This window comes from Mytilus californianus, unplaced genomic scaffold (assembly GCF_021869535.1).
Source record: "Mytilus californianus isolate M0D057914Y unplaced genomic scaffold, xbMytCali1.0.p SCAF_6, whole genome shotgun sequence".
Taxonomy (NCBI): Eukaryota; Metazoa; Mollusca; class Bivalvia; order Mytilida; family Mytilidae; genus Mytilus; species Mytilus californianus.
The window spans coordinates 70,392,006-70,404,658 of record NW_026262712.1 but is presented as its reverse complement, the minus strand read 5'-3'; the positions used below and the strand labels follow the sequence as shown (position 1 = coordinate 70,404,658).

General features: G+C 32.2%; 1 long non-coding RNA gene across 1 annotated transcript; it reads left to right on the top strand.

Annotated features, from left to right (window-relative positions):
- Nucleotides 1-5,778: 5,778 nt before the first annotated feature.
- LOC127704984 (uncharacterized) lies at nt 5,779-9,803 on the top strand. The gene is made up of 4 exons (XR_007983594.1): nt 5,779-5,903; nt 7,388-7,465; nt 7,762-7,917; nt 8,594-9,803. It is a non-coding gene; the product is annotated as an uncharacterized LOC127704984 (long non-coding RNA).
- Nucleotides 9,804-12,653: the final 2,850 nt, after the last annotated feature.

The window sequence follows — 12,653 nt, the reverse complement described above, 5'->3', positions numbered from 1 at the left end:
CCATTGGAATTCCGATAACTTGACGATATACGGAATCTCCAAAGCGGAGAAAAATTTTGTCTAGTAAAAATTCAAGGGCAGTTAAAGTATCAAAGCAGGTCCAATTGACATAGTTCTGCATATATTTATTTTCTTTGAAGTTTCACATTTTTCCATGCTGGGGCTTTTCATAGCTAACCAAATCTTTAAAAAAAAACTGAGATTTTTCTAGCCCCAGAAATAGACGTTATACGCTTGCATGCAAATTTGTCAGCCATTACTGAAAATCACTAAAGTTCCAGCAAAAACTTGCATCTTCCTTTAAAATGAAACTAACCCTTTATAAATTTGTTACTTTCAGAAAGATTTTCATGAGTTACATTCATCGGAAAGGCTCAAAGTCAAAAGTTTGAAAGCAAAGGATGTTTAATTATTTGAATACGTGATCATGAGGAGCTAACTTTTAAATAAAACTTATGTAATATGTTATATTGATAAATGAACGTGTTGAGAAACCTGTATTCAATAATGGTCTTATATTATATTTGATTATTGTTTTATAGTATCAACTTATGACTTTATTTCTTATTTGTTCTTAAGTTCGTAGTAAAAAGTTGCCACCAGAACAATTCTACGAAAAATATATATCAAAACCTTAAAACAATATATTGCAGTAACAATGTACATGTATTCTCAATAATGATACCATCGTCCAGTAAACACCTAATAGTATTAAAAATTAAATATTTAAACCTCATAAGATACCATCTCTGCTAACGAAGCCAAAGAGCATAATATTCTGTCAGAAGATGCTAACTGCATAAATACGAAAAAGCTGATTGACAAAGATTGATGTGTCATAAACTCTTTCGCGTAAATATATATTGGACTATTACAAATATTGTCTACGAACAACAATTATATTCGTTAAAAAGGTACTATGAAAATTCCAACCTCTTACCGGTAAACGATGAATTCACATTGAAATGTTTTCGCATGACAACTTGTTGACATAATTCCGAAGTAAGTAGGAAATACGCACATTCAATTAAATACGAAATGACACTAAAATTAAAGGATCAAGGTCTCAGGGATCATGATTTATGTTTTCATTTTTATTACTATAGTTTCTGTTAGTCTATATTTAGACACTTGATTAGAATGACAACTAGGTTATGTTATCTTAGCAGGATTTGCCTTGACTGTTGATCATTATGATTTGTACAACAGGCATACCATACCTCGCATATGATAATATGTAACTGAAAAATTGGATGTTGGTATCTAAAAATAGCATTAATATTAATATAACAATGATTTTATCAAGTATTTTATTACAAGTTAGATATTGATAACGACAAACCATAGAAAAAATACCATAAGACTACAAGATAAAAAAAACCTAAGGAGATGTTGTATGATTGAAAAACCATTCTCTATTCACCAAAGGACAATGATGTAACCAACTACGGGTTACCGTACGACCGTCGACAATATAAAAACCTCATACCAAATTTGAAGCTTTCAAAGGTCCACGGGATAACAAATGAAACATATAAGTTGTGTATGTTGGTCGTAAAGTAATTACGATAAGTAAGTTTTTCATTGTTGTCTTTTCACATTTGTAATATCTGTGATTAAGATTGTAATAAATGTGGTGAAGGTCAGATATTTTAGAATATTAATCTAATTTCTATTACAGGAGTGTATTATAAACAACATCACCTATCGTCAACTATACGCCCATTGTATGTTGTTTGTGGGCAAAGTAATTTATTTAGGTCTCATTTCCTGTTGGCAGAAAATCAAGTTTAATTAATTTATAGTACAAATTGGTGAAAACAAATATGATAATCGCTGCTTTTTAATTTAACATTTTGTGTTTCAAAGACGTTTCGTCTTGTTCCTAATTCAGAGTCTTAAACATCTACTGGAAATACCCAAAAAAGTTGTTCACTTATATTTGAACGTTATTTGAACAATTAGTGTGCACTCTGTTTAAATATTGATAATATTCTAATGTCTTCATATATAAGATTTTAAAATAAATTTCCCCAAAAGTGTTCAGATACATATTGATGTAGGAATAATTGTTGCACTTTATAGGGTTGCCATCAATGAAGGTGTTTGATTGCACGTAATGTGTTGTTAAGTTTCACTTTCACGTACGACTTTTGTGTTTGTGACGTACAATCAATCATCCATGGAGGTGGCGCTTAAATATGGTCAAATCTAACCTGCTACCTTGTCTTTGGCGAGACCTTGCGACCTGACGTCTCCTTGAAAAGGATATGTGAACTTTTAAAATGTTCAAAACTGTTTTATCTAATTGTTTTATTTGTGTCCTTGTGGTCGATAGGGTACCTTTTCGGATCCCCATATATTTTTTCTGACTGATCTTTGTATTTCACGTAGTATAATTTTAAAACACACCATAAATTAAGGAAACAGCTCTGATTTACCGATGTTCATATCTTGTCAATCGATTAACAGGCTGATATCCAGTTGAAATCAAACAAAAGAAAATGAACTATCTATTACTGAGACATCGTCTATGACGGCACGAGTTGGCTTAACTATACATCCTTGGTTTTCAAATAATCAGCTTTAAGCGTGCCTGGTGAATGTAAATCCAGAAAAGTGCTTTGGACGCATGAAATTTATAAATGTTGTTTTCATTTTTAATAATCGAAATAGTTACATACAATCAATTTCACATACACTAATGCTTTATTTTGGCAAGTTTATTTCCATTAATTGATTCTTATTGAAAATTATGATTTTACTGTCAGAGTATCACCAAATATTTGTTTTCATAAACCTAATTCTAACATCTTTATTATTGTTATAACTCAGCAGTTGTAATTTTTCATATTATAAACAACCCTGTCCATGAAGAGTGTGATTTGTAAAGTGAAATAAAAGTGTTTATATTATCAATATCTCAATATAAAAGTCACAACAAAAGTTTTTGCAGGTGTTTATTTCAATGTCATCTTTCAATGTAATTAAAATCTCTGAATTTTCTACAAAACATCAATCTTAATGCATTTTCAACAAATGCTAATGCAAGTTTAGTTAGGTTATAATGTTTTGAAAAATATTACAGCCATATATTTCAAATTAGCAAAAACAAATAGACGTTTTGGTTTAAATAAAAAGGTGAAGTAAGATATTGACCCGTTCCTTCTAATAAATATCAGAATTTCGAATTTGTTTCCCAAAATATCTAGTAACGTTGGTGTATATGTTCGGTGATGATTTTTTATCGTTAAAAGAATCAAAAAGGTAGTACTAACATAACATTTGTAAGCACTGGAACGTTACATAAATTCTTTTTTTCACCTCTTAGGTTTATTGTTGGTCTTTTGCTGGGTTTTTTTTTTTTTTTTTTTTTTTTTCAAATTTAGAAACTAAACAATGGTTTTTTAAGATAATATAAAAACCAATAGTTAAAAAATGCATATGTTAACCTTAACCTTAATTATTGTTACCATTGAATCTAACATTAGTAGTGATGTTTTTTACAATTATGTAAACAGAGGAAGGTGAATAATACTGAAAGCTTTCAACTTACACTTTTACATAACCGAAGGTAATTTTTTAATGTATCTAGATGAAAGAAACCTCAAAGAAGGAGAGTTCAAAATAAACGAGCCAGAGGAGTAATACAAAATAAACAAAATTGAAAACTGAGCTCAACAGATGCACTCCCAATATAACACAATCAAAACAACAAATACATGTTAAAACTACATATTTTTTTACTTTTGAAGAGGGTATTATCGTGATATATATAAACTGACTAATGAATAGTAGTACAATGTATTTACCGAAACATTAGTAATGTTCGAACCGCATGTACGTTGTTTATCGATATTGTATGCAGTTTTCTCGAATTATTTGCCCTATTCATACATTATGTCCTACACAAATAAAATCTTGATTATCTAAATGTTTGGGTTGTTATCTATGAATCCAAGACACAATATACTTTTTTCAACAACATTGAGTTGTGTAGAATCCTTAGAAACTGCACCTTGCAGGAGTTGTCTCTTTGAACTATTTTACTTTTCTTGTTCGTTTATCGACATCGTATGCAGTCTACCTAAATTATTTGACATATTCGTACATTATGTCCTGCAAAATAAACCTCTTGATCATGGTGATGTGCCCTTTGGTTATCTAAATGTTTTTATTGTTTCTCTATTTTACAATGAAATTGTCGGGTAAATTTGAGAGTAATTGTAAGATTTGTTTGCCCGTTATAGCCTGTATCCCTATACTTCAATACAAAAGAATAGCGTTATTGATTTCTAGCACATGCTTCCACTTAAATGAATGCTTTGGTCGTCCTGAACTTGCACTGAGCTGTGAGCTCTTGCTCTGAATGTAATGTCTTACTACGACGTTTAATACAGAACAGAAAAAGCACCGATTCTAGGTTTAAGTGAGTGACTATGAATAGATACTAAAATAAGGATGCATGATACATGTGCAATTAATATAAGGAAACAAGTCTTTATGTTTTGCGTATATAGTTGAATATGGTGTACTGACTGACATATAATATGGTGTACTGACTGACATATTTTGATTGCCGGCTATTATTTTCATACATAAAAAGTTCAGACATTAAAGCTAGAAATTACCGCCAAAATATATTAACATATACTAAACACATGTTTTTATTACTGACAAAATTGACAGAAAAATTAGGCATCCCTGTTATGAACCTTTTGTCTGTTAAGTAAACAGCGACTTATGTATTTTATAAGCCATATGCAGGACGAAAATTCATTTCAGTATCATGGTCAAGTTATTGTTTATGCTTTTTTACTTCCAGTTAATATAAGCAGCTGTTTACATACATAGCCATTTTATGTGATTCGTTGAGGAGAATAAGCTGATTATCCAACGTCACTCAGTCTTTGTAGTAATGCCTTGATTAATTCAGCAATATGAATCTTAATAACCTGGTTAAATTCTTGACTCTGGTGGATGGTTGTCTCATTGCCAATCATACCACATCTTCTTTCTTTTAAACTAGTTCTTTTTTAAATACATGTTATTACATAGGTTATTCTGAACTCCGAAGGGCTAAGAGACATTAAAAGTCACACCGGCGAATGTGTGTCACTTGACAACTACAGTAGCGATTCTTAGATTCATTCTTATGAACAAGTATGTTGTCCAATTTTCAATTTGAAATATGATTGATTGATTACTGTATGTTAAATGTCCTGTAATGAATATGTCCTGCATATTCAGGACTAGAACAAATTTATGATAAATTCCTTTGGTATGTTCTGAAAAGTGGGACGATCAAGATGAAGGAAGGGAAATTTAGGCTGCCACTGGAAAAGGAACATAAGGGAGTGTTGCATAGGAGATAGAATGTTCGCTTTGCAACAGGTTACCTGCGAGATAATGGAAGTGTTCTTAATTGCAGAGAGCTTGGTATTCACCTACACTAGGCATCGGATTTAACATCTCAATTTCGGCAAGTCATGGGTTTTACTTCTGCGCGGGAGAGAATAGGTTACCCCATTTAACCCTTGGGGTTTCAACTTGAAGTAACCCTGGGTTCTAAGATGTACAGCTGTATTTATATTGTAGTCTGTCAAAATAGAGGACACTTCTCGTACATATCTCACAGTTTAATTTGCATACTTGCATAAGTGATTATTTCAACAAGCAATGATTTCTCATGCAATTTTGTAACTTAAACAGCAGTGTATAGCAAATTTGTCACCTTCACCTAAGTAAGTGGTATACGTGACACACAGCACATGTAAAGATCCTTCCTCTATTGTTAAACTGTCATTTCATACAATGCAATTGACTAGAAATCACGTTTTATGAGACTTGAGAAGTAGATATTAGGATTAACACTCATTTTTAAAACATAATCATGATTTCTGGTAAGTTTAGTTTTGGGTTAAAAAAAAATTCTATATTGATATTGTTGAAAGATATATTGGGTCAAGCTCTTTTATTATTTCCGTTGTCTCATTGTTTAACAGTTATTATAGATCACTCCCATTTTAAAATGGGAATAATCGATTATATCTGCAGGGAGCTTGGCTGCATCTCTCATATGGAAACTTTTTTTTACCTTGTTTTTGTCCATGCTCATATTCACACAAAGTGTAGGACATATTGGTGCAATTCCGTAGCATTCGATATTTTATGTGATTTTGTTATCTGTTCCGCGCTATAAGCCAAATGACAATTTGAATACCGGGCAGGGTCAAAACCATGTAATGACAAGACCCATTAGTAATGTGGCCAATTGGTTTATTATATTATAGTGGCAAATAAAATTCTTATAATTCATCATCATGTAGAACCGTCTAGCAAACGGCTGTGTCCACTCAACCTGTGATTTCACATACAGAAATATTTTGGTGATTTTCTACAATATCACCAGTGTGCCAGGTATGTTGGCAACCTCTTCATAAGGAATTGCTTAAGGCTTATTTAAGTTAGTATGTACTCCGTGTTATCATTTATTACATACTTTAAATAGAAATATACAATATATTTTATAAGAGACTTTCTGTTTTGAATTTTCCTTGGAGTTCGGTTTTTTTGTTATTTTACTTTTTATAACATTTTGCTATCTGTATTTATCGAAGGTTTCAACCCCTTATGCAATACATTAAACCAAGTTTTTAGTATTTTTTTAATGTTACAAAATGTTCACCTGAATAAGTCAGTTTTATTGGTCTTTTTTAATTTTTTTTATTCGAGTGTCTCTGCTGAGTCTGTCGGACCGTGCGTCTGGCGTTCAAAATTTTAAACCTGGTACCTATGATGATTTTATCTAAGTATTGCCTTCCATTTATGTTAGTATTTTCCGTTGTTCGTTTGAATTCTGGGTCGTCTCAATGTTTCTGTCAATATCAATTCTCAGCGGACATATATCACGGTATTACCCTATTTATAAGTAACCATTGTGTGATTGTTTCATATACTATTTCCTATTGATAGTTCCATTGTCATATTAAGTAGCAAATAAGACGTTTGCTCTTTAGGATGCTTAATGGGAGTAACTTCAACTGCGATTGATTCACAGATATGTTCCAATCGTCGTAACCACAATACAGCCCTCCTTTTGCCCGAATGTGGCCTACCGAATTAGACTTATCGCCTGGTTGGTATTTACATGAGCAACACGACGGGTGCCACAAGTGGAGCAGGATCTGCTTACCCTTCCGGAGCACCCGAGATCATCCCCCGGTTTTTAGTGTGGTACGTATTACTCAGTCTTTAGTTTTCCATGTTGTGTTTTGTATGCTGTTGTTTGTCTTTCATTCTTTTTTTTTTTGCCATGGCGTTGTCATTATATTTTCGACTTATGAGTTTGAATGTTCCTTTGGTATTTTTCGCTTTTCTCTTTTAGGTAACTGTCTGTTGGATATAGACGAAAATAATCTCCAATCGCAGTCAATTGACGTAGAGAACAAGATGAACCAGATAGGTAAACATGATCAGCTGTTTTGAGCCATAAATGCCAACAAGATTCATAGATTGTTAACCGGAATAGATAAACATAATCTTTGACAAAATTCAAATTCATTTTCGCAAGTTCTTCGGTAATCTAAATACTATGGCGTCAATGGTGCTTCTTTAATTGCATATTCAATTCTATAGGAGATTATGGCCAGCTTTTATATAGATTTCCACAATCATTTTTGTAGAAAAGTCTTTAAAGACCGACTGTCACCTTTTTCATATATCTACTATCAGTAATCCATACTTTTCTTATTTTTGCAGATGATATAGACCTTGAGTAGTTTTAAAACACAAACAGCAAAAGTTCTTTTGAGCTTTGTTTTTGTCGCTATACACCATGGTTACATAAAGTCAACACAATTTGAAAAATGAATGTGTTGCTTCTGTGCTCCGTCGTCTCATATTCATTCTATAAATGTATGTATTATATATGCATTTCTTCATCATTTATAAACTTTCTTTGTTTTAGCACTCATGACTGTAAAGTGTGTAAGATAAGCATTTCAAACTTGCACCTTCCTAATGTTTCATTTTAATTAATAAGTATGCATAACAATGTGCATATATTATAAAGAAAACATACATCAGGAAGTCTACATAATGCTAGTCACGAGTCTAATCTAAATGTATTTGGGTCTTACATAGTTATTTTAACTATTATCAATGACCTGATAAAATGAAGTATTGCAATGCGATGCATTATACATGAATCAAACAGATTAATTATTTACGTTTCATTTCTTCGCGATTGCTTTCTGAAAATAGACATTGCCTTTATAAAATACGGAGTTTGACCCAACCCAAATGATATAGAAGTAAGCAACTATGGGTCATCAAACGGCCTTCAAAAATGAGCAAAACACATAAAGTATAGTCATCTATCAAAGGCCTCGTCATGACAAAATGTATAACAATTCTAACGAGAACTGAGAAAGCTAACGGCATGATTTATGTCAAAAGCATAAACAAAACACAGATATAACAGACAGACAAAAACCACATCTATAGAAAAAAAAAGTTAGGTATTTGAATATTTAACTCTACGTCTTATTTGATTTTTGAATATCTAAACCAGGTCTTATTTTATTTTTAGGAGTAACTTGGTAATATACTTTTCGAGAATGTTTAGATGCTACAACTGTTTAAATGCATAGTGTAATTTTGCTCGTCCAAAATGTTCGACAGAGTTTGGCATAATCATACTGCAGAACATACTCCAATCGTTTTGAGATATAAATCTTGGATTCTAACAAGGATTCGAAGAACAAGATAATACTTGCACCATTGGAAGCCGAATTGCCACGACACTTATCAGTATGAAAAACTACACTATCAACAGCATTAGAATTGACCTCAAATATGGCATTGTTTCCTTCCAAATTATAACATAACCACAGTATTAGATTCACGAGCGCTTATTATAAGCTGGAAAAAGGGGAATATTGAAACTAAAAGACAGTGAGCTGTGAAGGAAAATTTGAACGTTATGACATAAAAAATCAAGTTCCTCTCCTTTACACCGTACACCATATAATAGATCAAAATCAATATGTTGTGTTAAGAACTATTTAAATGTTTCTGATAAAATTAAATTAAAACGTTATTGCATATTTTGTGTTTAAAAAAATATTGTGTCTAGCTTTTCATCAAGTTCCATTCATAGTTAACGGACAGTTAAACATGCATAGTCATTTAAAGCTTTTTCCTTCGGTCTGTTATATTTGAACGTCATTTTGGATTTTAAAAGTGTATTTGAATTGCCGTATGAGTGTTTTCTTCAGTTATAATTTCCCATAGGTCAGCAAGGTCTTATCAAGTTTCACATAATTAACGGACGGTTAAACATGCATAGTCGTTTGAAGCTTTTTCCTTCGGTCTATTATGTTTGAACGTCATTTTGGATTTTAAAAGTGTCTTAATATTATGCATTTAAATTGCCATACGAGTGTTTTCTTCAGTTATAATTTCCCATAGGTCAGAAATTCTTACTACTCAATGTTCGAAAGGTGACATTTGAAAGCCTTTGTCATTTGAATGAAAAAAAATGAAAAAAAAGTAAAATTCCGAAGGATCGTTGCTTTTATGTTCACCTCAGGGTTCTTCTCCTGAAATTATTCGTGTCAGCCCTCATATCATATAGTACACTTTTGATTTATGGGGTATTCAATGACAATATATCTTTAAAAAAAACAAATAGTGCAATCTTTTATCTGTTTATACTTACCTAGAAATTACTCATAAAGTAAATATGCTATCATGTGGTTATTGTACTTAACAAACACAATAAAAGTTATTTTCACGTACATTCGTAACAATATATTTGTTTCCGCATGGTCAAGTATCAATTTTATTATCAGGATTTTTTAACGATATTTTTTCCGTGTATTGACTTTTTACCCACAAAATAGTAAGAAGATACATAGGGGACGATCAAAATCATAATCGAAAAATGAAAGTCTACACCTTAACCAGATAAAAAAAGACAAACTACGCTACAAATAGAACTGAAGATTGAGCAACACGAACCCCTACAAAACTGGTGGTGAACTCAGGTGCTCATGACAACTAAAAAATTGGTGATAAATCGCATTACGTATACACGGTAGCAAAATACAAGGATAGGAGAGCGTTGTTGATGGTATGTAAACTGTTGTGGGATGAATTTTTGTAAAGATTTTATGACTGGAGTATTTCAGGAAAGTTATCAAAGTCAAAGGTACATGGGGACAGTACAATTTTTTTAGCCCTCCCCCTTTTTTCCAAAGTCCGTTATTTTTTTGTTGTTTTCTGTTAATTTCAATTATATTAGCGTTTTTTTTTCTGTACACTATGAACATACATAATAACATATACTATATAAATACAGTTTATTTTGGTATTTATTATCAATCCATGGAATTAAACTTGGAATTGATAGCAAATAGCAAATACACTGTATTTATATAGTATACATGTATGTTTGTTCATAGTATACAGAAAAACGCGAAAATAATTGTCCTGTCCCCTTGTACCTATGAAAATAATGTGTAAGTTTAAGTCCTAAACGGAAGTCTTATCTATGGCTTAAAAGTCAGTCCGATGACGGAAACAATATCCGGACGTCTTTATTTTCGTTTTTCTCCCAAAAAAAACCAAACGAAATATTTATAAGCGAGGATGACAAATGCGACTATGCATGGTACCTATAGGACATAACAGCATGATGATTGATTCAATGTGGAAGGAAGAGAAGCGACACACAAAATGAGGTCTTCTCATTTAAAAGTATAGATAGGAAACGCATGTTCTAGAAGATTTTATCAACACGAGTTGCTAGAAGGTTACAGCATGAATATGGAAAGCTTACAATGTGAAAATCAAAGTCATCTCGTTTGACGTAAATTTGATTTGTAAATTGGCTCTAACTCTCGATATTATGTGCAAGTCATTGTATTAAGCGGAACAAATGCATGTCTGGTACCCTTTATTTTAAGTTCAGTTGGATATATGCGATCACCAGATTCCCAAATATGTAAACTATTCAGTGAAAGAGCATCATCAATACAGTTAATTCTTTAAGGATTATTGACAAAATTTAAAACGAAATAATTTATCTTGTAAGACAACGATTTACTCAAATTTGGTCCTAGTGATACTTATTCATGCATAAAGAAAAATATTCTATGAAAAAATGCGTGTCTCGTTAATATTAAGAATAATGCCAGAAAACTTGAGTATGTTAAAATCATGTCAATTCCGCAACATCAATTACTGAGCAGATGACACCGCACTTTTCTGGATTTACCTTCAACAGGAACGTTCAAACCTAACCTTTGAAAGCACGGGATGACCTCGTGTATCAATACGTAGAAACGTTAGCAGCTTTATGACCAAAGGTACATAAAAAGAAAAGCCAAATCATCTTAGTTAAATTTTGCCTGAGGAAGTTGGAACCTTAGTTGCTTGAGAATTTCTTCGTCAATGGAATTTTTTTTAAGTATCTTATAAATCATATCAGTACCGAAGCACTGACTACTGAGCAAATGATACCCTCGGGGACTAACAGTCCACCAGTAGTGGTATCGACCCAGTGCTAGAATATGAAAAAAAGCACTATGTATTTCGTCCGTCCAAATATATAAAAGTCTCAATATAAATGAATTTAAAAACTGTTTCAATGGTCTTCTTGAGAAAAACAATGTAAGGTCAATACAATTTGAGTTATAACCTTTTGGTCGTCATCAATCTTGTTTCATTTTAAATAAGATTTTGTGACCTTTCTATCCGACAGGTGGCGTTCAAGTGTGTATGACTTTATCATTTTTTTGACACTTGTAAGTCATTTTTCCTCGTAAAAAAAAAGAATTTGACAAACAAATATTGCTGAAGTACATTCCTCAGTTTGTTTACTAATTTACTTCAAAGCACGATGTGTAACCATCACAGAAGTTTTTCTATGAGTTTTGATGTGTGACCATATAATTCATAAAAGTCAGCCAAAGGGTAATAAGAATAGTGATGCGTTGTATGAAAGCATCCCTTTTTTTTTTATTTTGCACAAATTTAACCTTTCACCACAACGTGATACAATAAATTTATAAATAGAAACTCGCCGGTATGATTGACATAAAAGGAATGAGGACTCTATACGTTTGATGATACCTGATTTCACGTCCTCGATTTATGAGGACAAATAAACGATCGATTTCCTGAATGACAAATTGTACCGATAGCCGAAAAACCATCGCATTTCAAAATCAGATTCAAGTTAGGTATCGTCACTATCATATTGAGAGCGCACTTAAGTCTAGTAAATGCCATCATATTCTATTGAAGTTGCATTGTAACGGATGGTCTTACAATTCTAATAAATAGTGTGGTTTGATGCTTATTTCGAGAAAATGTATTGTGTCCATCTGTTTTTGTCCCATTGTCTCTCGTGGGATTCTTTTCCCTTTGTCTCGGGCGAGTAGATGTCTAATTAACAATGACACTTCTTTGAATGAGAAGATCTGTTGAAGGCCGTACGGTTGCCTATAATTGCTTGCATGGATAGTTGTCTCATTGGCAATCATACCACATCGCCTTATTTTTATATAAATCTATCCTAATACGCTTGTGCTGAAGTTCACTCTTTCAAATTAACAACTTCGTTCAAATATGATATTTTTTTA